This window comes from Lissotriton vulgaris, chromosome 8, assembly GCF_964263255.1.
Source record: "Lissotriton vulgaris chromosome 8, aLisVul1.2, whole genome shotgun sequence".
NCBI lineage: Eukaryota > Metazoa > Chordata > Amphibia > Caudata > Salamandridae > Lissotriton > Lissotriton vulgaris.
The window spans coordinates 358861363-358888706 of record NC_141696.1 but is presented as its reverse complement, the minus strand read 5'-3'; the positions used below and the strand labels follow the sequence as shown (position 1 = coordinate 358888706).

At 49.2% G+C, this 27344-nt stretch overlaps 1 protein-coding gene across 4 annotated transcripts in view; it reads left to right on the top strand.

Annotated features, from left to right (window-relative positions):
- Window positions 1–27344, top strand: part of USP9X (ubiquitin specific peptidase 9 X-linked) — a 1749911-nt gene that overhangs the window by 1449734 nt on the left and 272833 nt on the right. The gene's annotated exons all lie outside the window — the stretch shown is intronic.

The window sequence follows — 27344 nt, the reverse complement described above, 5'->3', positions numbered from 1 at the left end:
AAGTCAAACTGTTGTATTCTTGTCAAGCTGAATGCTGCTTTGTAAAAGTGTTTTTTCTTTAAGACCTTCTCATGAATTGTGCCCGCTGCTGGAAATGGAAAGCATAGTATGGTGTCTTTTCTTCTACATTGTCAGTTCAAGAAGTAATTTTTTGTCTTCTGACATCCATTAGGAAGGAAGTATTGTCTAACACTTTCAGAATAACTGAGCGTTTTTGCTTAAATAGGAATAAGCTCATTAGATATCTAAAAATAGTGGGCGTTTGCTGCTTAATTGAACATTATATTCATTTAGGATTACAAGACATATCTTTTTTGGTTTAACCGGATCATTGTTTTAATGTTGTGTGCTTCCTGTTTTATGGTTTATAGTTTGAGTGTGGTCAATGAATGGCTAAATGTCTCCGATTAATATGGCATCAGACTGATCAGGCCTAAAAACCTTCCGCATGTGTAGAATATAACCCTGAACCAGAGTTCGCATGCATGTATCTTAGTAGGGCATCATGACTGTGATGATCTTTATAAATTAGAAGTCTAATTTAGTGTGCTAATGTATGTTTAATGTCTCACAAATTATTCACATTTTAGATTTGTGATTGTTAGCTTTGCCTATCAGATGAAGTTAATTCCTATTTCACGATAATTGTAAGATGATTGCTTCTTTCTTTAGATTATTTCGTTTTCATTTTGCAGTGAATGATTCCCAAGACCTCTTTTTTAGGATATGACCAAACGGGTCAAAGAAAATAATCATGTTCATGCTGTAGCTTTCTGCAAGCAAAGAATTTCTACCTAGTTTCACCCCCAAAGAGAACTGTCCCTCTGCTAACACTCTAATTGTTTGAGGGTCATGGCAGTGATGAGGTAACTCTGTTGCCCTTGGTGATGCATGTGTTATCATACATATGTTCATTTTTAAATTCTGAAAATAACCATTGTATTTCAAATGTGGTGGTGAAGCTAAGTAAGGTTAGACAGATGTCCATTAGAAATTCTTCTCGTTATGCTGTGAACTTGTCTCACCTAAAATTATGAAAAAGCGGAAGATTCCCATAATGGAAAGGAAAGCTTAATACATATATCATTAGTTATGCAGCCTGCATATCTGAAAGAGACTTGTTAGTGATAGATTCCTTACCTTAGAATAACCCCAGGCGTCAGACTGGATCCGGAAGTTTTTGCGTAGCAGTACCCTTGCGCGTCGGTAGGCGTCGTCTCCGGCTTCGCGTCCGTCGTCGGTGTGAGAAGGTGGCCTGATATGCAGTGCTCACTATTCTAGTGAACACTATGGATCAGTCCAACAACCCTTATTGATGATTGGTTGTAAGTCAACCTTATAGACCAGCTATCCTAGTAGCGTGGATACGAGCAGTGTTCGGGCTAAACTCTAGAGGGCGTGTTAAGCAAGCTGTTATACCATCACATATACCCCTTGAACACCAAGTGAAAGGACACCACACAAGTGTTATGAAAATAAACAGTGTATTTATTTAGATCACAACAGCCCTGTACTCTTTATGAGGACAGGGTACTAAGCACACAACAAAACTCTTAGGAAAATACTTCAAGTTGCACAATTTACACAAATGCCCGAGGGGCACGAAAAACCATATACTCTAAAAGTGGAATGCGAAATTACTAGCAGGTAAGTACTGTACTAATAGGCTTTGGAATCGCTAGGACTACGTTACTGAACCTTCAGATTACTAGTAGGAGGCCTAGGGGACTCTGGTGCAGAGTGTGCACTCTCACGTGGGATGTGGGACAAAGTCTATGGGAGCTAGTAAAGGCAAAGTTAGTGTTCTCGGGCGAACCCGATAAGGTAGATCGAAAACGACAGTGGATCCTGACACTTGGATAGTGAGGCTATGCTGGGGCACCGAAATGCCGAAGTTACCTAGCCCAGGGGCTGCAGCTGCATAGGTCTCAAAAGATGTCGGGAATCCTCGTAGACGAACCAGGAGCCTGAAGAAAGAAGTTGCTGGCAGGCGACCAGTGAAGAGAGTTCGAGTGATCCAAGCCTGGATCGAAGATGGATGGCACCTGAAAGCAGAGGGGACCAAGTTTGTGACTACTAGCCAGTAGTCAGGTGGCACCAGGAGGGCACCGGATGGTAGTCACCTCGACTAGGTGAGTGGGCGACGCTGTGCTCTGCAGATCTCACGGACCAGGAGGCGTTGTCGGCGACCAGGATGGAGGTGCGAGCTGTCCCACGATGGATGAAGCTGTCGACGTCGCTGGACCCAGGATTGGGGCAACAAGTCTTGGCAAATTCAAGCCCACGCGGTGGACTCAAAATGGCGTCTGGAGTGGACCAGGAGGGTCCGGGGTACTCCTCTTTTGGAAGGGAGCAAGGGCCAGTCTGGAGCAACCAGACCAGCAGCAGTGATGTCGTCGGGCGTCGTTAAGAAGGCCACAAGCCAGCGGGCTAGTAGCCAAACAACGCGGTGAGCAGCAAAAAGCAGAAGGGCCCCACGCAGATCGTGGAGATGCTGGGAGGCTGGACTTCGGTGCTGGAGCTGCTCAGGGTCGGGGCTTCTCGGACCCCAAAGCACTCACCAGAGGATCCCTCGGCGGTTGTGCTAGATAGAAGTCGTGCAGCCCTGATGATGGCCGGTCCCTCGAGGTCTCGTCGCACCTACGGTTCTCAGCTTAGTTGTAGAGGTAGGTAGAGGTCAGAGGTGCCAGGGAAGCCGGGTCTCGTCGAGCTGGTCAGTCGGATTCCGGAGGAAGGACGTGCAGCAAACCGCAGAGTTCTTAGATGGTGCCTGCGGATGCAGGGTGACTACTCCTTAGTCACAAGGGAGAAATCTTGAGAAGAAGTCTTGAGTTCCTTTCGTAGAAAGTAGTTTCAGGATTCAAAGATGATCTATTTTGGAAGGGTCCCCGCTCCTACCTTTATCCTAAAGAAAGGGGTGGGTACGCGACTAGGTCCTGCCCTAGGGGTGGGACCAGGAAGGGGGGTGGTTACACCCCTCTCCCATGCCGGACTTTCCCCAGGCCAGGGGCTGGTGTGCCCCTGGAACTGGTTCTAGCCGGCAGATGCATAGTGAGCACCGGGGTGCCACTCTGCAGTCACCTTCCTGTAAAGCCCTGCCTACCCAGGATACACAAAACCCTGTCTGGGATGGTGCTAGCACCGCCGCTGACAGGAAACCCTTTGTCCAAGCTCTCCTCGCTGGAAGGACTCCCAGCAGCAGGAGGTCAGACTCGTGTCTGTGGTGGCAGCATCCTTTTTGTGGAGCTGAGGCTTCAGTTAACTTTAACCGGGGTTCACAGTTACATACATGTTGTGTCCCTCTAGAAGGGTGGAAGGCTAACCCCGTCGCCAGAATTGGCGAGGGGTTAGTATTCCAATTCGTATGACGCCTTACTCGACATGTTTTGATAAAGCAATACCAGAGATAGCATTTAACCGCGGGGATTATAATGCACTTAAGAGTATATGGTATGCGTTATCATGGAACAGCTATTGGACTTGGTTCCGCAAGCTGCAACCGGGCTCAGCTCATGCCAGAGCACCATTTCACACGATTCCAAGCACTCTGCCTTCAGGATTGTCAAGGCCTGCCATAGGAGTGACTGATAGGAATCCGTGTGTCCATTTTAGGGTTAGATATAGGTATACTATATCTACAGCAAAGGGTGATTACACCACCTTGCCCCAGCTGTCGTGCAGCCAGTTGTGTCAGATTTAGATGGCCATCCAGGGGTGGCATAATACATGCTTCAGCCCCTGGTAGGCCCTGGGTACACCTATGCCCTGAGTTACAGGGTCTGATAAGGTGGCCCAGTCCCAATTGAATAATGCACTTAAGGTACACATGTCAATTTAGTGAGAGAACAGCTAGGCTGTGGGTCTGATTGGCAGGCCCACAGCCAGAGAAAGTTGTAAACCAGTGAAACAAAAGCAAAAAATCTGGGTGATCATAGGATTGCAGACCCTACTCTTCTACAGTCGGCGTCGTGGGCGCAGTGATGACGTCGTCGGAGTACTTAGACGCCGCCTCCGCGTGCTGACGTCAGTTCTTCTTTTTTCCGCGCCAGCAAGCGCAGATCTGGAAAAAGCAGTACTTAAGTCACTTTTTGACTAGACTTTTTGATCCCTTTTTATCATTTTTTTCTTGAGTCTTGCGACTCCGGACGGTGCCGATAGGGATGCCAGGTTTCAAGCCTTGTGAGGATTGCGACCGACTGATGTCTGTCACCAACCCACACCGTCTGTGTCTCCACTGTCTCGGCGGCGACCACAACGACAAGACCTTCCCCGAATGCCGAGCCCCGACTTCGAAAGCTAGATGGAAGCGGTCCCGCAAGCGACTCGAACTCTGGCAGTCGGCTCCACGCCGCGAGAGGGCCCGGTCCCACAGGAGGTCGAGGGACAGGTCGCGGGGTCGGAGCCACCACAGCTCCGGGTCGAAGTCGTCGTCAGGTAAGCATAAGAAGTCGAAGAGACGTCATCGCTCTTCTATCCGGTGTGGGCTGGATACCAACGACTCACTGGGCAGAGCGATGGCATCCAGCGCGGTGGCGGCCGTGGAAATCGCCGTGGAGGTGGTCGAGGACAACTGCGAGGCCTGTCCACACCCTCCCCCGCAGCATCCGCCTCAAAACCCTCCTAGTCCGTGCTTTTCGACCCATGTGACGCCCGTGGGGTGCAGGGATCGCCATCACCACTCCCACTGGCGCACTGTCACATCGGACAGGTGGGTGCTGCAAATCGTCCGAAGGGGCTACTCCCTCCCCTTCGAGACGACCCCTCAAGCCATGCCACCGCAACACCACCGCGTATCGGGGGATCATTTGCGGCTTCTGCAGGAGGAAGTTTCGGCCCTCTTGGCCAAGGGAGCCATCGAGCGCGTTCCTGGGCCAGAAGTAGGATGTGGTTGCTACTCCCACTACTTTCTGGTACCCAAGAAGGGCAAAGGGGGCCTACGCCCTATCTTGGACCTACGGAACATCAACGGCTTCCTCCGGAAGGAGAAGTTCAACATGCTGACTCTGGCTCAGGTCTTAGCTGCCCTGGACCCAGGAGAATGGATGGTAGCGTTGGACTTGCAGGACGCTTATTTCCACATCCCCGTCCTGCCGGCCCACCAGTGCTACCTGCGGTTCACGGTAGGCCAAGAGCACTTTCAGTTTACCGTGCTCCCCTTCGGCCTTACCAGCGCCCCACGGATGTTCACGAAAGTGATGGCGGTGGTCGCAGCTCATCTGCGCAGGTTAGGGGTTTCAGTCTTCCCCTTCCTCGACGACTGGTTGTTGAAGGCGGGCTCGCCCCAGACAGTCGTCAGCCACCTCCAGATTACGGCAGACCTCTTGCACCAGCTGGGGTTCTCCATCAATGTGCCGAAGTCACACCTGTGCCCCTCTCAGAAGCACCTTTTCATCGGAGCGGTTCTCGACTCGGCGCAGTTTCGGGTTTACCCACCCGAACAGCGGATTCGGGATATACAGGCTCTGATTCCAATCTTTCAGCCTTTATCCCGAGTTTCGGTCAGGTTGACGCTGCGGCTTCTGGGGCTGATGGCTTCCTGCATCCTTCTGGTGCATCACGCCCGTTGGCGGATGCGGGCTCTGCAGTGGGACCTGAAATTTCAGTGGGCCCAGCATCCGGGCAACCTGTCCGACCATGTCCTGATCTTGGAGGGCACTGCGAGACAGCTGCAGGGGTGGCTCACGGACCGCGATTGGGTCAGTGGCAGATCCCTCTCCCTTTCCCAACCGGAGCACGTAGTTGTGACGGATGCGTCCCTCCAGGGCTGGGGAGGCCACATGGGAGAGGCGGAGATCAGAGGCCTCTGGTCTCCGGCGGAGTCCCGGCTCCATATCAACCTTTTGGAGATGTGGGCGATTCGTCTGGCACTGAAGGCATTCCTCCCCTCTATCCGGGGGAGTGTAGTGCAGGTGTTCACGGACAACACCACCCCCATGTGGTACTGCAACAAACAGGGCGGGGTGGGGTCGTGGACTCTCTGCCAGGAGGCTCTGCGCCTTTGGCAGTGGCTGGAACATCAGGATGTGACCCTGGTGGTTCAACACCTGGCAGGTTCTCTGAACGACAGGGCGGACGAACTCAGCCGCCGGTGCATGATGGATCACGAATGGCGTCTGAACTCGGACGTGGCGCAAGGCCTCTTTCAGCAGAGGGGAGAGCCTTGGTTAGATCTATTCGCCACCTAAGAGAACGCGCAATGTCATCAGTTCTGCCGTTGGAATTTCCAAGGCGGCACTCGCTCGGAGACGCTTTTCGTCGCGAGTGGAGCTGCGGTCTGTTGTACGCCTTTCCGCCTATACCACTTCTACCCAGAGTGCTGAAGAAGATCAAGCACAACCGGGCACAAGTCATCCTTGTGTACTGGTATCCCGAGCTACTCAGTATTTCAGTCGATCCCCCGGTTCGTCTGCCTCTTCAGGAGGACCTTCTGTCGCAGCAGCAGGGGACGGTCCTCCACCCAAACATGTCCAGTCTCCACCTCCATGCTTGGAGATTGAGTGGCGACAGTTGAGGCCATTTGACTTGCCTCCTGAAGTCTGTAACATCATTCTGGCAGCCAAGCGTCCCTCCACAAAGTTGGTATCAAGGGCAACCTTTCTGCCCTTTCAGCCTTTCTAAGGCTGTCTGATCAACCTTCTTTGTTCAAGTCCCCTGTTGTTAATCGATTCCTGAAAGGCATCACACACACTTTTCCACCTGTTCCCTTAGTGATGCCTCAGTGGGACTTGAACCTGGTTCTTACTTTTCTGATGTGCGCTCCCTTTGAGCCACTTCACAACTGTCCTATCAGCCTTCTTACTCTGAAGACTGCTTTCCTGGTTGCCATCACCTCTACCAAGAGAGTGAGTGAGCTCCAGGCTCTATCTTCTAAAACTCCTTTCCTTTCTGTCCATCCGGACAAGGTTGTGTTGCGGACAAAACCCTCTTTCCTGCCTAAGGTAGTCACAGCCTTCCACATCGGGCAATCTATCACTTTGCCCACCTTCTTTCCGCCTCCGCATCCCTCAAAGGAGGAAGAGAGGCTCCACCGTCTGGATCCAAAACGTGCGCTTTCATTCTATTTGGATCGCACACGCCAGTTCCGGGTGGATGACCAACTCTTTGTTGGTTATGTGGGCGCTAAGAAGGGACGGGCGGTGCACAAACGGACCATCTCTCGATGGATCGTGTTGTGCATCAAGCGTGCTACCCCTTGGCTAAAAAGCAACCTCCTGCTGGGCTCAGGGCCCATTCCACTCGGGCCACGGCGACTACTACTGCCCTGGGCCGAGGAGTCCCCTTGCAGGACATATGTCAGGCAGCTATGTGGGCCTCGCTGCACACGTTCGCAAGACACTACTGCCTGGACAGCCAAGTCCAGATTGATGGCTTCTTTGGCCGTTCCGTCCTCCAGGACTTTCTGGTGTGATTATTGGTTCGCAGTCCCACCACTGGGGTTGGTATTGCTGGGGTATCTATTCTAAGGTAAGGAATCTATTAGTAACGTGTCTCTTTCAGATGCGCAAGTTACTACTTGTGTAACAATATATCTGTAAGAGACATTAGTTAGTGATAGATTCCTTACCGACTCACCCATCCTCCCCGTTCTGCGAACCGATATCTAGGGTTAAGGTCATCCCCTTACAGGGCCCTAGTTTCATGGCACCAGTGTTGGTTCTATCATGGCTCTGCGTATCTGGCGCAGAAAAGCTGTGTATCAGAACTGACGTCAGCGCGCATGGGCGGCGTCTAAGTACTCAGACGACGTCATTCCGGCGCGAACGACGACGGACGCGGAGCCGCGGACAATGCCTACCGACGCGTAGGGGTATTGCTACGCAAAAATTTCCGGATCCAGTCTGGCGTCTGGGGATATTCTAAGGTAAGGAATCTATCACTAACTAATGTCTCTTACAGATATATCGTTACACAAGTAGTAACTTGTTCTTCAAACCTGTGTGTGGCAGAGATTTCGGTACCCAAAGAACCTGTAGCTCGGGCAGCCAGAGGTCAGACTACATCCCCTTCCCCAGCAGCAGCAGCTTCCAAACCCTTATAGTCTGCCCTCTTTCGATCATGGGCACCTACTGGAAGGCAGGATATGCCGTCACCTGCGCCACTGGAGGTCTGTTACATCAGACTGATGGGTTCTCCGAAAGAGATACTCCCTCCCCTTCTTGACTAACCCTCCAGCCATGTCACCTGCTTGCGGCAGGCTCACGGAGGACCATCTCTCCTTGCTTTACCCGGGTGCATATGTCAGAAGTAGGTCATGGTTGCTATTCCCGCTACTATCTGGTGCCCAAGAAGAACAGAGGCCTTTGTCCTATCCAATTTCTTCCTCAAGAAGGAGAAGTTCCATATTTTCATGCTTGCTCAAGTTCTGTCTGTCTGCCTGGACCTGGGAGACTGGATGGTAGCGTGATGGTAGCGTTGGACTTGCAGGACGCATATATCCACATTCCCGTCCTTCCTGCCCATAGGCATTACCTGCGGTTTGTAGTGGGCCATAAGCACTTTCAGTTCGCTGTGTTCCCTTCTGGCCTTACTAGGGCCCCTCTTGTGTTCACCGGAGTGATAGCGATGGTTGCAGCTCATCTCCGATGATCAGGGTTACCAGTCTTTGCCTACCTCGACAACTTGCTGTTGAAGGCTGTTGTCTCCCATCTCCAGAATACAGCAGTCCTCCTGCATTTGCTAGGGTTCACCATCAACATGCTGAAGTCACACCCTGGTTCTAGGTTAAGTCTGGCTATCTATTGTAGGTTTGTTGTGAGAAAAGGGGTATTATACCTTCTGCTTAGGCACTCTTAATAAAGTGAGCTAAGGCATCCCCTGGTTCCTATATCCACCTGCAGTACAACGTCCTCCTCCGTCAGGTAGCAGCAGCCTTTTCTCACAACAAGCCTACAATAGATAGCCAGACTTAACCTACATTTTCCACTACCCTGGTTCCAGCTCTCTTTGGATCAACATCCATATCCTTGATGATATTTACAAGTACAGTATTGAAATACCTTTCCAAGAGAATTTTGGCAGTACAGACTACAAATAGATATATACTGCCGAATAATAACGGCTCGGACAGACGAGATACCTCCACAGAGAAGTTTTTTGTTCAACAGGATGCCCTATCGAGCATGACAAATCGTTACAGTTATTTCCACGCACCCTGATAGTCACGGGAGAAGACATAAGGACATTATCCTATTTTTCACTTCGCCCTGAAGAAGTCCCAAGAGGACGAAACGCGTCGGCTGTAGCTCCTGTGTGTGATTTGTTACTTACAACTGAACTCAATTAAAGAACTCTTAAAGAACAAAAATAACAACTAATGTGATTATTGCTGTTAACCTCATCAAAGTTATCAGTTCATGCAAACTCTGAAGTGGTGCACCTTGACCTTGTTTAAAAAAAACATTTATAAATCTGCTTTGATTTTAACGTATCAGCGGTGGCATTTTTTTGGTCCAGATCATTATCAGTAATTTATCACTATTTTCATTTGTGGGTTTACCATTGATATTGACCTATATAGTCCAGTGATTCTTTAAATATTATATAAAGTATATGGAAAGTGCACTGATACCCGAGGACTTTGACAGTAGTATTTCTGATTTGCAAGGGGCAACTCTAATATTGAATGTACAGCTAGGTTATAAGCATTTTTCTGAATTTAAAAAGATCATTGTGAGCACCAAGATTGATCTGGAGGCTGTACTACCGTCGATCTGCCTCCCGTCGATCTGCCTCCGCCTCCACTAAGCACATAATCTATTCAACAGCAAACATTCATGCTATAAACACTATCAATAGGACTGTTAGCTTGTATGCCCTCCCAAAACACCTCTTCTCTCCCCTTGACAAAATGATTTATTTTTAACATTACTACTTGTCTCTCCTCCGCATCAGTCCACAACGTTCTTCAAGTTGGATGACTTGCAGCCAGCAGTAGAGCCCAGTTGATAATTCTCCCATTCATACTGAAGGCAATTCATGGTTTGCACAATCCTACTTTTTGAAGTTCTTTTCGACAGCTTTCTGCTATTACATCTCAACAGTACATACCTACCCCAAGTTCAAGAGTTCTCTCATAGTGCAAAATGTAGGCACTCTCTGGGGAAGCTGTCTTCATCCTCAATGTTAATGTCAAACTAGAGTCCTCCAGCATGGATCCCACAGACCTCAGTACTCACTCATACATACATACACACACACACACACACACACACTCTTAACTACTGTACGTGCTATATGAATACTGCACTCGCATACAAACAGTATGTCAGTGCAAGCGTTTGAGTTTTCACATAATAGCACAACTTTACATGAGAGAGGTTAGTAGGCCACACTTTAACTGACACAGATAAAAAAATGTGTTCAGAGGGAAAGACAACAGTGGAGGATTCCCAAGAGAACAGCACCTAGTCAAATATTCTCCAAGAAATATCTTTCTTTTGGGCCCACCCTCTAGTGCATGGGGCAGTCTGTGTGCACACTTCAAAAACACCCACTGTCACAGTGTAGGTTCAAAACATGAACTATGGAAAGATTTGAAAAAAGGTCAAGGTGCACCACTTAAACGTTTTTGAGAAACTATTATCTTCAATAAGGTAAACAGTAATGATCACATCAAAAGATTTTTTTTCTTATGTTCTTGAGAGTTCTTTATTTAATTCAGATGGTAAAAAATATACACAGGATCAGTGACTGAGGATCATGCGGCTGATCTCATTAACTGCCTCACTTGCATTTGTACTTATCTCCATCCAGATTTAGGTTCAGGTAGAGGACATAAACAGTAGTCACTCACCATCATCATCCCATCATAACAAAACCACTGTAATAGCTTCATATCCTAATCACAAGACACTGGTTGGGGAGGGTAGATGTCAAGATTCTTTGTGAGCTAGAGTGAGAGAAACGTACATCCGTGAGTTCTTCAGATTCCTTTGCCTTCTCCAGGAAGTCCCCACCTGCCCTGTACACTACACAAGCTTGTTTCTGAAGTAAATATTGGCTATACTGATGAAAGGGAACGTCGAGAATGCCTCATTCAAATTAAGACCTTGGGTTTTACTCCTGGTATTTCCACATGATTATGAAAGGAGACGTTCTGCAGGTAAGTTTGACTGTCAGTGGTCTAGAGAAACCGATTCAAGATGGAACTGAAATTAATGTTGTAGGCTATGCCAGGTCAGCTGAAAGATCTGCTTATCACTCATGATGCCTACTTACATATTTCTTCATGGGACTGATACAGAACATTTTTAGGTTTGCAGTGGGAGTAGAAAGAAGACTGTTAATTTACTGTCCTATCGGTTTCAGCTGAGCCACAAGATTCCTTCACAGACATCCATGCTTTCTCCTGCTTAAGTGACTGTTTTGATCAAGGTGCTTCTGATGAAATTGCAAAGCACCCTTGCCCTACATGTTTTCGTCTGCATGAATTAGACATCTCCCCGAATGCAGGCTCCAGTTCCATTACACCTCGGGCATTTCATAGGCACTGAATGAAGCTCCTAAACCGGGACATGACAAGTGCTAGGAGATAAATAGACTATGGTGTTTATTTTTGGTTTTATACAGCAACATATTAAAAAGGAAAACAAAGCACTGGCACCCATTTTACATGCCAAGTGCATGAAAAAGAGAAAAATTGAATATGACCTCTTTGGTATAAATTATAGTAACGTTGGGAGTAGTAAAGTGGCTGTGCACCTGTCTATGCAGGATGCCTATTTCCACATTGAGTTCCGCCCCTAGACAGAAAATATTTTTTTCATGGTGGAAGGTAACCATTTTCAATTCAGTCTTGCAGTTTGCCTCTGTTGCAATAATATACTATTGCATGGTAGCTCATCTGTGATTGCATGTAATGCAGGTCTTTATTTAACTAAATGACTGACTCCTGAAGCATTGCTCTTTGGAAACCGGGCTCTTGCACTGCAGCGAGCAATGAAATAGCTTCCCCATACCTTCTAAAATGAAAGCTTACATCAAAGGGAAGATTTCATTCCAGTGGTGCAGTGGGGGCATTTACCTGATAAACCGGTTGTTGCTGATAAAGTTCAGCTGCATATAAAGAACATCGTCCCCTTATTGAGACAAAACTATTCATTCAAGTTTCTGGGATTTATTAGTGTATTGGCATCCTTCACTCTACTTGTACTTTTGAGGGATGATTTTGCTGCAATGGTCCATTCACCGGGTGACTATCAGATGTCATAGAAGAGTATTTGCCAAAACATTGGTTTCCAGTTTTTTATGTTGCCAGAACTTGTTTGTCTCCAGAATGTTGTGGTTCGATGTTTACATTTGTTTATTTGGCTGATTAAGGGCTGTATTTGGAAACACTGAATGTGAATGGCCTTTGATTGGAGACCAACAAGCATTGAAGACATAGTTGGTCAGAGCGATCGGATTGTCTCTAACTTCTTTGTTCTCCACTTGAAAGGAGGCAGGGTCCTGATGTTTCAGTTACATAAAAGTGAAGGAAGCAATGCTTGCAAATAGTCTTACCACTAGCAATTGCTCAGTGCAGAATTCCAGCCCATCTTTTTGTCATCCACTCTGCCACTCTAGGCAAAAGCCTGTCTTAAGCAAATTATTACTGACCGTGCCAGTCATTGGAACGGTTCACTCTGAACCACCAGGTGAGGAACCCTCTAGAAGGAAACAGCAGCAGTCCCAGGCCTGGGGTGTCAGCCCTTGTGATGGGGACCAGGGACATTCATTTAGCATTTGTAGCCAGCGACTGGAAGCTCTCTCCCACTCCCCAGGCATACATGCACAACACCTGCTCGGGCTGAGTCTGATTATTCAACACCCCCACCACCACCTTGGTAGGATTTGTCAGGAGCCACCCTGAGGTGCTGTAGTAAATAACATTTGCACCATCTACCTTATTAGACCCACTAATCTGACGCTGTGTTGTGATTGAGGTGAACGCTTGTGGGGCGTGTTCCCCCACCCTGGTGGGCTTTTCACCTCCAAGCCCATGCAGCAGAACCAGTGTTGAACACCACCTGCTGCTGAAAGCGGCCACATGCAACAAATCTGGCAGCCCACTGTGCAGCCACTCTTAGCACATCAAACATGGGGAAACAAGACAATAACCTCCAAAATCACATTTGAATCTCGGCGAACAGCAAGACCAACAGGGCTAGAAAGACAACAGGAGTACAAATCATCTGAGCGGGGCATGGGAGCTCTACTGGAACAAGATGTTTGAGACTGATACTTTGACAGGTTTGACCACATGAAGGAGCTCCTTGACAAATAAAATGATTGGATTGACAATCTAGTGCTTAGGATGTCAGAAAGGAACATGTGCCCTGCATATGGCACATGTCCTGGAAGTAAGCTCTGGATCTCCCTTTTTCCACATCAGTTTACATATTCTTGGCATGCCTGAATCCACTGCCATAGCCAGAACATTAAACTGTGTGGATAAAATGAAATGTTTGTAAGCATATGAGAGAGATACGCCTTTACCCCCATGTTCTCTGTTGATCAGGCCTAGATCATTAGGCCTGCCTTATAATTGCTCTTTTGCTAAATTTCAAGGATTGGTACGCCGCTTTATGCCGTCCGAGTGAACGTCTAGAAATCAAATATGAAGGAGACAAGCCCCTGACAGTTCAGGAAACAAGAAAAGAATTCAGAAAGCCAGCATACAGTTTTCTCTATTATACCAAGCCAAGGTACGCATCACCGTCAATGGAAGACTGCAAATCCTCTGGGATCCTAAATATTCAATTCAATTCAAAGAAACTTTATTCGATTGAATTTACAATCATAAAAGTACATTATAGAAAAATATTTGCAACAGTTTATAAAAAGTTTCCATGTGAGCATAATTGACTGATTGATACAGTAAACATTAAATTAATCTTTAAAGGAGTCGACTTTACAATGGTACCCTGTATGGCACTGGGATAAAAGTTATTCACACAAAGACGAAGAAAAAATTTACTATGCAGAAGCCGCTAGCTGAGAACGAATTTTCATACATGTCTTTAAGAAACAAGCAACTGATTTGGCAACAAAAGGGGAGTCTATACACTGTAGTGCCAAAACTGATTGTTTGATTTTATGTAATGGTGCAGCTTGATATTTTCTGTACAAATTTATATGTAAACAGAAAAAACGTTTGTTTTGCCTTGAACCTTTCCTACTATCTTCACTTGTGTTCACCCCGTTAGTGTCGGGCACAGGCTTGTGTACCACACAGGGGCATTGTGGAAGGTATTCCTGACATCTTATTTGTTGAAGAACTGTGTTTATTAAGTAAACCTGGAAGACCTCTGTCCGGCTGGACATGTCCTTCTGAAAATATAGAAGCGATTTCGTCTATATTTATTTGTTTTGTTGTATCACATAAGCATGGGACCACTGTTGTTTCCATAAAACTGTTCCCCGAGGTCCCTGTTTGACTTGATTGGGGTCCCTTGTTGTTTAAGAATTGTACCGTAATTGGGGGCGCTTCGGAGGAGGGCTAATACATATTTCAGGAAATCATTTTCAATTACTTGGAGCTCGGTGGTAGGAGCATAGCCCCATACACCTGCTCCATAGGTCGCCACACTCAGACATTTGGCTTGATAGATTTTCAGTATCACAGCCGGAGCGGGCTTGCCCAACTTTCTTGAAAAAGAGGTCAGCGCCGTTGTTGTGCGCTGAAACTGCAGTTTCTTGCTGGAAATAGCAGGTTTCCAGGACATTTGGTCATCAATGAGGATTCCTAAATATGGATAGTTCCTAGCACTTTCTAACCTAGTATTCTCGATATAGAGGGGTTTGCATTTCTGGGTTTTCTTGCCAATATGCATAACAAAAGTCTTGGATTTATTTACTTTTAGGCCAAGAGACAGCATATATTGACAATACTTGTCCAGTTGCAGCTGGAGCTGATTAGGTGTCCTCGCTAAAATAACAGGATCGTCAGCATATAGTAATGCAGGGATTGGACGGGTGCTTATGCAAGGGAGGTCCTTGTTACCTGCCAGCATCGCTTGTTCCAAACCATTTGTGTAAATATTAAATAAAAATGGAGCAAGGACGCACCCCTGTCTGACGCCTTTTGTAATACTGAATGAGTCCGATAGCTCTCCATTGATGCCATATCTCACACATGCTTTGGCATCCGAGTAGAGCTCTCGGAGAGATTTCAGAATTGGAGGATCTACTCCCAAATTACTCAGGATCTCCCACAGCTTGGAGTGGATTACGCAGTCAAATGCGGAACTTAAGTCCACATAGACCAGGTAAAGATTACCGCCTTTGGCCCAGACATATTTACCCATAAGTAGTGTTAGGTTAAGGGCCTGTTCTACAGTGCCCAATCCCTCTTGGAACCCAAACTGGAGGTCGGTAATGATCTTATTCTCCTTTGCCCAGTCCTGGAGACGTTCCAGGATGAGTCTCCCAGCGACCTTGCCCAGCGAGTCCAAGAGGGAAATTGGTCTGTAGCAGGCTGGGTTGTCGCGGTCTCCCTTTTTAAAAATGGGGAGAAGCACAGAGGTAGACCAAGAGTCGATTAGGCCGACCTGAGAGGCTGCGGACATGACTTGCATGACTACTGGGGACCATAATTCTAGATTATTCACAAAGATGTCAAGTGGGACTCCATCAGGACCGGGAGCTTTCCCGGTCTTTGAGGAAGTCAGTGCTGCGTTCACCTCCCCAAGATCAAAGTGGAGGTCGATGGGATAGATATTATCACTAGTGGGAGCTGCCTCCCCTAGTCTTGTGGCCTCAGTCGTTGGAATGAAGTCCCCAAAAATCTGAGAGTAATGGGTTACCCATTTTTCTGCGGGTACTGCCACATCTAGATGAGAAGGAGCAGTGGCGTCCGCTAAGAAAGGGGACTAGACTGTTCGCCAAAACAGTGTGCTGTCCTTGGATCTTGTACTCTCGTGAAGTTGGGCCCAGAGATAGTTTTTTATTTCCCGTTTGCGGGCTTTTAGGACCAGTTTGTATTGCCTTCTTAGTAAGGCCGCATCCCTGTCTTGGCTATGAAGAGCTCGTTTTAGTGCGCTAAGGGCTTTACGGCAATGGGAATCAAACCACCCCCGGGTATCTTTATCCTGCTTCTTGTGTTGGCGGGTAAGCTCCTGCCGTATGGTTTCTAGAATCTTAACGAAACTAGACAGGATCAAATGGGGGGATGAAGTCACCTCTAAACAGTTGTATATTAGAGGAAGGGATTGTTGGATAATCCTACCGGTGACCTCGTTGGGGTTGATCTTTGACCACTTTACTGTATAGCCGTTGGTTTTACCCATCACCAGGGATTGCTGAGTTAGAAGGCTGGGCTGAGAATGAGATGAGGGAACAGTATTAAATATGATGGTGATACTGTTGGGGAAATGATCACTAGAGGGATCTGTACCAGTTGTAAAGTTTTTTAGTCTATTGTCTAAAGTTTGCGAGCACAGGATATAGTCTATAGTAGACGACAATCCTCTTCCATGAAAAGTCGACTTGAAATCGACGACAGGACGCACAAGTTCGTTTGCAAATTCAAGTTCTAGTGAAAATAGACAATTATTTAATGCAGACCCTATACTGGAGTGTGCAAAGTGGGTGATGGGGAAATCATGCTCATCTTGGAGGCCACAAATACCTTTGTTATAATTACTGCATAGATAAACATTAAAGTCCCCACCCCACACAACATAACATTGTAACTGCGAGTTTTTAACTTTCTGATCGTGCAGAAATAAAGTAATTTCAGTCAAAGACTTTACACAGTCAGCAGGTGTTGAGTTATTATACATATTAATAAAGTAATAAATGGAACTTTTATCGGGGACTAACTTGAGAACTTGGAAAATTGGGGACACTGGGAATACTTCAGTAATAGTAAATGGGATTTGGTTAGAGACATAGATAGCGAGGCCACCCTTGGGTCTTCCTTGTACAGATGGGCTGGCAGACATATGGAAGGTTTTAAAGCCCTGAATGTGTATCGGCTCGGTAGCCCAGGTTTCCTGGAGGCAGACTATGTTGTGCCTAATGACCAAGTCGATCCAAGACTGAAGATGTATCTTGGATCTGAGGCCCGCTACGTTCCAATAAATGACTGGGAGATCCCAAGTTGATGGTAGAGTAGGATATGTAGACTGCGGATTAACAGGGGGTGATGGATCACAAAACTGAGGAGACGGGATAAGGGAGGAGGGGGTGGTTTTTGGATCACAGGAGGTTGATGTAGTATTTTGTTGCCTCATGTGTGTCTCCTTAGAGAGGATAGAAAGGGCAGTGCTGGGATCGTGGTCCCGTGGGGTTGACAATTGCGAGGATAAGTTTAGCAGGGAGGTGTAGGGCTCAATAAGCGAGCCGAACAGAGAGGACTGATTGGGCCCTGCCAGCAAAGTTTTTCTGGAGATATGATTAGAATGGATCTGAGTATTAATAGTGTCTTGGATGTTGACGAAGGGGACTGGTGGTCAGTCGACCATGTCCAAGCATTCGTATCTGTTGGATAATGGTGGTCCTCTCCAGTTGGTAAAATGACCAGAGGCAGAGTTGGGGAAACCGTAACCTGCCCAGTGACCTCGGTCTCTATTCCCATCCCACTTGCCCACTCTCGTCCAACTCCAGGGAGGACCGGCGTTGTGTCGAGGAGCCGGGGGGTAGAAATATGACAGATTATGGGTGGCTATCCCTTCAGTGGAAGTGTGGTCTCCCCAGGAGCAAATGTGCTCAACAGTATTAGGGTCAGCAAAGTTCACTATGACGCAGTCACCCTGGATACTTTTGGGCTCAGTACCAAGCCATGGCACTCTGCGCACGGTGGTGACTCTGTTGTCCAAGAAAGTTGGTAACGGTCTATTATTGGACAACCAGTATATAACTTTGTTTTTTAGTGACCAGATTGGCTCGTCGTGGTTGGGAGGGAGTTCCGGGACACCTGTCATAATTACTACGTAGGGGGATGCCTCAGGCGGGAGATGAATGGGATGGCCCCTCCTCTTTCGATTTCTCGGGATGGTGTTAAATCCAACGGATTGTTGTTTGGGTAGGGGCCGGGGTGGGGAGGGCAGGAGGAGGAAGGGATTTTTGTTGATTAGACAACTGATCCTTGGAATTAGATTTCTGCGGAGCCTTTTGATTAGTGTTAGCATTGGGGAGATTCAATTTGGCCGAGCCAGGCTTAGTTGTTTTGATGTTATTTGGAAGGGGCCTCCCTTGGGCTAAATTGGGATCTTTAATGTTATCCTTGCTTGGATTCAGGGCTGAAGACAGATGGGTTAGTTGGGATTGGACCTGGTACAGTGCTTTTTCTATAGGATTTAAATATGACTTGAGTAGGTCTCCAATTTTGCTAAGCAGTAAGCTATCATTACCACCGGTATTGGTAGTTAGATTACCATTATCAGCCATACTACCCTCGCTGTCATAGCTACTAGAGTTGCTAAGATTCAGGTTATCTGCAATAAGGTTCGTTGCAGCTGCTATCGCAGGGGAGGGTGGTTGATGGGGAGTTAAAACCAGGTTAATGATTTGAGAGGGGAGATGCGAAGTAGAAAGGGTTATAGGGATAGTTGTGGACGGGGAATTAGTAGTGTGTTGTAACTTAGTAGTTTTCCTTCTCTTTTTTTGGGGGATTGCACCTTCGCGTAAGCCCCTATCTATCACTGGAGAGGGGGCAGCGTCAGAGTGACTAGCAAAAATGACTGGAGATTTTTCAAGTGACAAATGGGATTCAGACAAATCTAGGGTTGCCGAGAGGTCCACAGTACGAGGGACAGTAGGCACCTCTGCATGCACTGTCATTGGCGGGGGTGGCTCCACAGGACGCTGAGGAGTTTTTGCGGTAGCCAGTAAGCCCATGGAAGAGCGTCTCGCAATAGCCAGGTCCTGAGAGACTCGTCGTTCCAGTAGAATAATACCCTGCTCAATAGCGACATTGGCTTTGGTTATGAATTGGTCTATCGGCCCAATGACCTCAGTAGCGGCCTGGGCCTGTTTTTTAACAGTATTTCTGGTGGTTCTAGGGGACATGATGTACAGTGGCTAGTGATGAGATACAGATGGTAGAGATGTTAAGTGCAAGTTAAAGATGTTGGTTAATAATATATGCAGAAACAACAATATTGAAGGGGGAAAAAAGCAGGCGTGAAATAAAGTGGCCCAGTCCAGTCTTGCCCTGGCTTGAACGGGCTTAAACGGCCCGCCCTTGGCCCGGGCTTCGCCCCGCGCGCGTCCCGCGTCGCGGAGACGAGCTTGACACTAATAACCGTGAAAGTGAGGGGCGTGGCCGCCGGGGGAAGAGGCACCAGCTGCGCTAGCTCTGGGATTGCTGGTCCTCGCAGTCCCCCGGACGGAGTAGTTCCAGTTATTACCCCCTCAAGCCTCAACCCACAGCGCACTCCGCTGGAAGCAGTGTGTGCTTCTGCCGACTGCAGAATTTGCTCCCACCAGCGAGTGCGAGCGAGTGGGGAGGCGAGCCGGTCCAGAGAGCAGGTGGGAGATCAAAACGACAGATCCACAGGTCAGGTCAAAAAAGCTATGTGAGCGGCACCCGCAGAGCGGGTGTCGCGAAAAGTAAATAGGCTGGAAGTGAGGGGCGTGGCCGCCGGGGGAAGAGGCACCAGCTGCGCTAGTTCTGGGATTGCTGGTCCTCGTAGTCCCCCGGACGGAGTAGTTCCAGTTATTACCCCCTCAAGCCTCAACCCACAGCGCACTCCGCTGGGAGCAGTGTGTGCTTCTGCCGACTGCAGAATTTGCTCCCACCAGTGAGTGCGAGCGAGTGGGGAGGCGAGCCGGTCCGGAGAGCAGGTGGGAGATCAAAACGACAGATCCACAGGTCAGGTCAAAAAAGCTATGTGAGCGGCACCCGCAGAGCGGGTGTCGCGAAAAGTAAATAGGCTGGAAGTGAGGGGCGTGGCCGCCGGGGGAAGAGGCACCAGCTGCGCTAGTTCTGGGATTGCTGGTCCTCGCAGTCCCCCGGACGGAGTAGTTCCAGTTATTACCCCCTCAAGCCTCAACCCACAGCGCACTCTGCTGGGAGCAGTGTGTGCTTCTGCCGACTGCAGAATTTGCTCCCACCAGCGAGTGCGAGCGAGTGGGGAGGCAAGCCGGTCCAGAGAGCATGTGGGAGATCAAAACGACAGATCCACAGGTCAGGTCAAAAAAGCTATGTGAGCGGATCCTAAATAAGCAAAACAAAATTGTTGGAAAAACCTGCATACTTTACCTTGAAGCCAGGGAGTGGGAGGCTGCCCTAGCAACGTGCAATGAATCATTGCCCTCCAGCATCATGCTTCTCAAAAGTTATAGACATGGACAGTCTGTCAGTCAGCTTCTGGCACACTACTACTCTCAATGTAGTGACTACATTCACTCTAAGCATGGGCGGAAAATCAGTTTCGCTCGCGGATTTTGCGGATTTTCGGGAAATTCGCAATCCGCGAGATTCGCGAATCTCCCGCAAAATCCGCAAATCCGCGAGCAGCGGATTTTGCTCGCACTGCTCGCACTGTTCGCGTGAGTTCGCGTGAGTTCGCGCCCCGCGAATAAGTGCAAAATTGCAGAAATACGATTTTAGCAAACTGAAAGTAACTACTTACCAGGTTCAAAAGTTCAGGCTCATCATTAGTAGCCATTTCCTGTAGTGCTTGCTGAGGGGCCCCTCCAGAGTTCAGTTGCCAGTTGCAACTATTATGTGACCCTGCTCTGAACCTCAGAATAGTTACACATATGCCACAAAGGTCCTGAATTACAGCTAAGGGAGACAAGCAGGAGCCAGGCTGGCAGTTCAAATCCATTAATCAGCCCCTAATTCATTATTGTCAGTTGGGGCAGGGCAGGTGTTGTAACTAATTTTGCAACAATGAAAGCACTTAGCAAGTGCAAAAGTTCACTAATCAGGAAGCACTAAGGAAGCAGGTGCCAGCTAAAAAAATATTCTGTGACACATTAATCAGCCCCAAATTAATTCAGGTCACTTGAGGCAGGGAAGGTGTGCTTGCGTTGCCACAATAATGTACACTGACTGGACAACCAGAGGGTGCTGTGATGAAACAGAGGGTGGCATGGGTGGGCCAGAGGGTGGCATGAGTAGTCAGAGAGTGGCAGTGGTGACAGAGAGTGGCAGTGATGAAGAAGAGTGTCCCAAACAGGCTGGACACGTAGAAACAACAAGTTCGCGAAACTTGCGACCCGACAGGTAAGTTCGCAATTTGCGACATTGTACAAAACCCTCGCGAACTGGCAGAAACCCGCGCAAACACACCAAAAAAAAAAATCCGCAAATTTGCGAGAATTCGCGGATTTTGCGGATTGCGAGTTCGCAAATCCGCAAAATTCGCGAACGCGAGATTCGCAAAATTCGCCCATGCTTAATTCACTCTTTCAGCAACGGTGCACACAGCCTTTGGTGGCAGTCGCCACAATATCACATGAAATATCCTCCGTTTCCTTACGGAAAAAGTCAATTTTTTGTTAATCTTTGGTAACCTGTACAAACAACACATTTCAGCTTTCAATAATGCCTTCGTCAAGTTAGAGGAAAGGCCCTACATGCTTTTGCAAGTCTAATAACATCATCATAATCATCTAAAAATGGTCCCATAAGTCTTTGGTAATCCCCTATCCAAGCGTTTTTGAGATACATTATTGTGACATAGATAATTTCTTAAATAGTTACAAAACAAAAGTGTCTAAATATGAACAATTCTGTACCTTATTTCCTTTTCATCTGTATTAGCATGTATACAAGTATTCATAAATAAACAAAAAGGAAATACTCCGAATCAGTTGTCTTAAAAACATGGCAAATATTTTGAGTCACAATTTTCCAATTACAGATGTTACCTGCATAACCATGAACCTCCTATTTATTTACCTATAAATCCCAGGTAGTGATGTTCTAGTTGAATTGTTGGGGTTTAACGCCTGGTGGTTTTAAATACACACAGCTTTGCCTAGGGGTCTTTTTAAGGTATGAGCAACCACCTCACAAATTGTGATGGTTGACAAAATAAATATCTGAAAGAGACACGTTAGTGATAGATTCCTTACCTTAGAATATCCCCAGGCGTCAGACTTGATCCGGAAACTTTTGCATAGCAGTACCCCTGCGTGTCAGTAGGCATCGTCTGCGGCTCAGCGTCCGTCGTGGGCGCCGTGATGACGTCGTCGGAGTACTTAGACGCCGCCTCCACATGCTGACGTCAGTTCTTCTTTTTTCCGCGCCAGCAAGCGCAGATCTGGAAAAAGCAGTACTTCTAGTCACTTTTTGACTAACTTTTTGGATCATTTTGATCATCTTTCGAAGTCGTTCGAGACTGATCGGTGCCATAGGAATGCCCGGCTTTAAGCACTGCGAGGATTGCGACCGCACAATGTTAGTCACGGATCCTCACCACCTGTCCTAACTTGTCTAGGTGTCGACCACGACGACAAGGCCTGCTCCGACTGCCAGGCCCTCTCTTCGAAAGCCAGGCGGGAGCGGTCCCGCAGGCGACTCGAACTCCGGCAGTCGGTCCCGCGCCGCGAAAGGTCCCGGTCCCACGGGAGGACAAAGGACAGGTCGCGGGCTCGGAGCCACCGCAGCTCCGAGAGTCTGCACCACTCCTCCGGGTCGAAGTCGTCGTCAGGTAAGAAGCACAAGAAGTCGAAGAGACGACAGCAGCTTGATCCTCAGGTCTTACGATACCGCAACCCCCCTGACGCTCCTTGCGGACATTCCAATGATTTCACGCCCAAGCTGATACTATTCCTTCTACAATTCAGGATTGCCCCGTGTGGCATCCACGGGACTCCAGGTCGTACATAGGAGCCCGACCATCACTACCGGTTGAATTTTAACCCGGCACTGCACTCTACCCATCTAGTCCTGAAGATGATCCTAAACTCTACGGATCGAAACGCCGTCGACTTCTCAGCCAAAATTTAGGCGCCTCCTGCATAGCGGTACTCTGTATAAATAACCAACCTAGTCAATTGTTAAAAGTGTTTAGAAACCTCTATGTTTGTAGTCACTGTAAATACCCTTGCACAGAGCACTTTGCGCCGTTCACGCTGACCTTTCTGTCACTTGCGTCGCCGTAGTGTCACTCACTTTTCACTCGTGCACCTTGTACACACTTGGGTCTACAATGAAATTTGTGTATTCACAATTGCAGTGCTGATATTAATTGTGAACTATTTCTCTGCCCTATTCTTTAAATGTTGATTAAAACTGATGCGTTTAGGACATGTAATGAGTGAATAGTCTCCTTGTACCCTCATGGATAATGTTTTCATATCCTTATTATTTGCCCTTTAATTATACCAGTTGGGATATTGTTTCTTTCATATAAGGTATCACCTCCGGCGCCATCCTCGGGCGGCGCCGTCCCCGATTCCTCCCTCGCTCCGGTTCCAACGGCGCCGCTCTCGACGGCGCTTGGGGAGTTTTACTTCAATGAACCGGCCCCATTAATTGGCAACCCTGAGTATCAGGAGATGGGTGATGAGTGTTGGGAGGGGTCTGAGGACTCTGACCCGAGAGTGTCAGTCTCAAGAGGACTGGACAGGTGACCTTGGGGATGTCAGTGGTCTGGACACCTCTCCAGACACTGGTTTTGTCTCGCCTCCTACCGTGGCTTCGGAGGAGGGGGCACCCTACAGTGTGGTGTTGATGAGGGCTGCCAAGGCCTTGGGCCGTGAGGACTAACCTCCTCACAGAGGTCCTTAAACCGCAGTCCTGCCCGACAGAGTCTCTGCTGCCGTTTAATGAGGCCTTGACCAACGTTCTTCTGGGCACTTGGTCCAAGCCCGCTACGGGTTCGCCCGTAGATAGGAACATGGCCAGACGCCACCGCCCGGCCCCGGGTGACCCAGTTTTCCTGTCCACCCACCCCGAGAGCCTGGTCATCCAGGCGTCCACTTCCCAGACCGCATTCCCGTCGGCTCCGCCGGACAGGGAATCCAAGAGGTACGAAATGTATGTTACAAAGGTCTTCTCCTCCCTTAGTCTGGGACTGCAGTCTTCCAACACCGCATGCCTCTTGGGCCGCTGCACCCACTCTCTGTGGGATACGGTCGCGGAATTGCTGCCAGAGTGTCCGTTGGAAGTACGGGCCAAACTCGGCCAAGCCCTTGTGGAGGGCCGGGATGCAGCAAGATATTCTATCCTGTGTGGGCTGGATACCACCGACTCACTACGTAGAGCGATGCAAAGACGGTGGCGATTAGACGCCACGCCTGGTTGAGGTCCGCCAACTTTTCAGCAGATGTCCAAAACACATTGATGGACATACCGTTTGATGGCCGCCCCCTTTTTGTGACAAGGCAGACCATGCGCTTGAGCGCTTAAAGGACTCCAGGGCTACGGCCAAGTCCTTGGGCCTGTCGGCCCCGCGCCAGCAAATGGGTGCCTTTCGCTCCTTTCGTGGCCAAGGAAGGGATGCCCCCACACGTGCTGCCAGCCACACGCCGCAGACTACCATCCAGCGCGGTGGCGGTCGGGGACAACGGCGAGGCCAGTCCACACCCTCCCCCGCAGCATCCGCCTCTAAACCCTCCTAGTCCGTGGGGGGCAGGGTTCGCCTTCACCACTCTCACTGGCGCACTGTCACTTTGGACAGGTGGGTGCTGCAGATCGTCCGAAGGGGCTACTCCCTCCCCTTCGAGACGACTCCTCAAGCCATGCCACCGCAACACCACCGCGTATCGGGGGATTATTTGCGGCTTCTCCAGGAGGAAGTTTCGGCCCTCTTGGCCAAGGGGGCCATCGAGCGCGTTCCTGGGCCAGAAGTAGGACGTGGTTGCTACTCCCACTACTTTCTTGTACCCAAGAAGGTCAAAGGGGGCCTACGCCCTATCTTGGACCTACGGGACGTCAACGGCTTCCTCCGGAAGGAGAATTCAAAATGCTGACTCTGGCTCAGGTCTTAGCTGCCCTGGATTCAGGAGACTGGATGGTAGCGTTGGACTTGCAGGACGCCTATTTCCACATCCCCGTCCTTCGGCCTTACTAGCGCCCCACGGGTGTTCACGAAGGTGATGGCGGTGGTCGCAGCTCATCTGCGCAGGTCAGGGGTTTCAGTCTTCCCCTACCTCGACGACTGGTTGTTGAAGGCGGGCTCGCCCCAGACAGTCGTCAGCCACCTCCAGACGACGGCAGACCTCTTGCACCAGCTGGGGTTCTCCATCAATGTGCCGAAGTCACACCTGTGCCCCTCTCAGAAGCTCCTTTTTATCGGAGCGGTTCTCGACTCGGCGCAGTTTTGGGTTTACCCACCCGAACAGCGGGTTCGGGATATACAGGCTCTGATTCTAATCTTTCAGCCTTTATCCCGAGTTTCGGTCAGGTTGACGCTGCGGCTTCTGGGGCTGATGGCTTCCTGCATCCTTCTGGTGCATCACGCCCGTTGGCGGATACGGGCTCTGCAGTGGGACCTGAAGTTTCAGTGGGCCCAGCATCAGGGCAACCTGTCCGACCATGTCCTGATCTTGGAGGGCACTGCGAGACAGCTGCAGTGGTGGCTCACGGACCGCGATTGGGTCAGCGGCAGATCCCTCTCCCTTCCCCAACCGGAGCACGTAGTTGTGACGGACGCGTCCCTTCAGGGCTGGGGAGGCCTCATGGGAGAGGCGGAGATCAGAGGCCTATGGTCTCCGGCGGAGTCCCGGCTCCATATCACCCTTTTGGAGCTGCGGGTGATTCGTCTAGCACTGAAGGCATTCCTCCCCTCTGTCCGGGGGAGTGTAGTGCAGGTGTTCATGGACAACACCACCGCCATGTGGTACTGCAACAAACAGGGCGGGGTTGGGTCGTGGACCCTCTGCCAGGAGGCTCTGCGCCTCTGGCAATGGCTGGAACATCAGGGCGTGACCCTGGTGGTTCAACACCTGGCAGGATCTCTGAACGCCAGAGCGGACAAACTCAGCCGCCGGTGCATGATGGATCACGAATGGCGTCTGAATTCGGACGTGGCGCAAGGTCTCTTTCTGCAGTGGGGAGAGCCTTGGTTAGATCTATTCGCCACCGAAGAGAACGCGCAATGTCATCAGTTCTGCGCGTTGGAATTTCCAAGGCGGCACTCGCTCGGAGACGCTTTTCGTCGCGAGTGGAGTTGCGGTCTGTTGTACGCCTTTCCGCCTATACCACTTCTGCCCAGAGTGCTGAAGAAGATCAGACGCGACCGGGCACAAGTCGTCCTTGTGGCTCCAGACTGGGCACGAAGGTACTGGTATCCCGAGCTACTCAGTATGTCAGTCGATCCCCCGGTTCGTCTGCCTCTTCAGGAGGACCTTCTGTCGCAGCAGCAGGGGACGGTCCTCCACCCGAACCTGTTCAGTCTCCACCTCCATGCTTGGAGATTGAGCTGCGACAGTTGAGGCCATTTGACTTGCCTCCTGAAGTCTGTAACATCATTCTGGCAGCCAGGCGTCCCTCCACAAAGTCAGTATGCGCCTGCAGGTGGAACAGATTTGTGGCATGGTGCACAGCAAAGGCTGTGGATCCTCTTTCTGCCCCTCTTTCTGAGGTTCTTCTCTTCCTTCTTTCTCTTGCCCAGCAGGGCTCTGCTCTGGGCACTATCAAGGGCTACCTTTCTGCTCTTTCAGCCTTTTTGAGGCTGCCTGATCAACCTTCTTTGTTCAAGTCCCCTATTGTTAATCGATTCTTGAAGGGCATCACACATACGTACCCTCCTGTTCCCTTTGTGATGCCTCAGTGGGACTTGAACTTGGTTCTTACTCTTCTAATTTGTGCTCCCTTTGAGCCGCTCCATAACTGTCCTCTCCGTCTTCTTACCCTGAAGACTGCTTTCCTGGTTGCCATCACCTATGCCAGGAGAGTGAGTGAGCTCCAGGCTCTTTCTTCTACTCCACCTGTCCTCTCTGTTCATCCGTACAAGGTGGTGTTGCGTACACGTTCTTCCTTTCTGCCCAAGGTTGTCACGGCCTTCCACATCGGGCAGTCCATCACCTTGCCCACCTTCTTTCCGCCTCCGCATCCCTCGAAAGAGGAAGAGAGGCTCTACCGTCTGGACCCAAAACGTGCGCTCTCTTATTACTTGGATCGCACACGCCCGTTCCGGGTGGATGACCAACTCTTTTTGGTTACGTGGGCGCTAAGAAGGGAAAGGCGGTACACAAGAGGACCATTTCACGGTGGATCATCTTGTGTATTCAGGCATGTTACTCCATGGCCAAAAAGAAGCCCCCTTCTGGATTGCGGGCTCGTTCCACTCGTGCCACGGCAACAACAACTGCCCTAGGCCGAGGAGTCCCCTTACAGGACATTTGCCAGGCAGCTACGTGGGCCTCGCTGCACACGTTCGCGAAACACTACTGCCTGGACAGTCAAGTCCGGAGGGATGGCTTCTTTGACCGTTCCATCCTCCAGGACTTTCTGG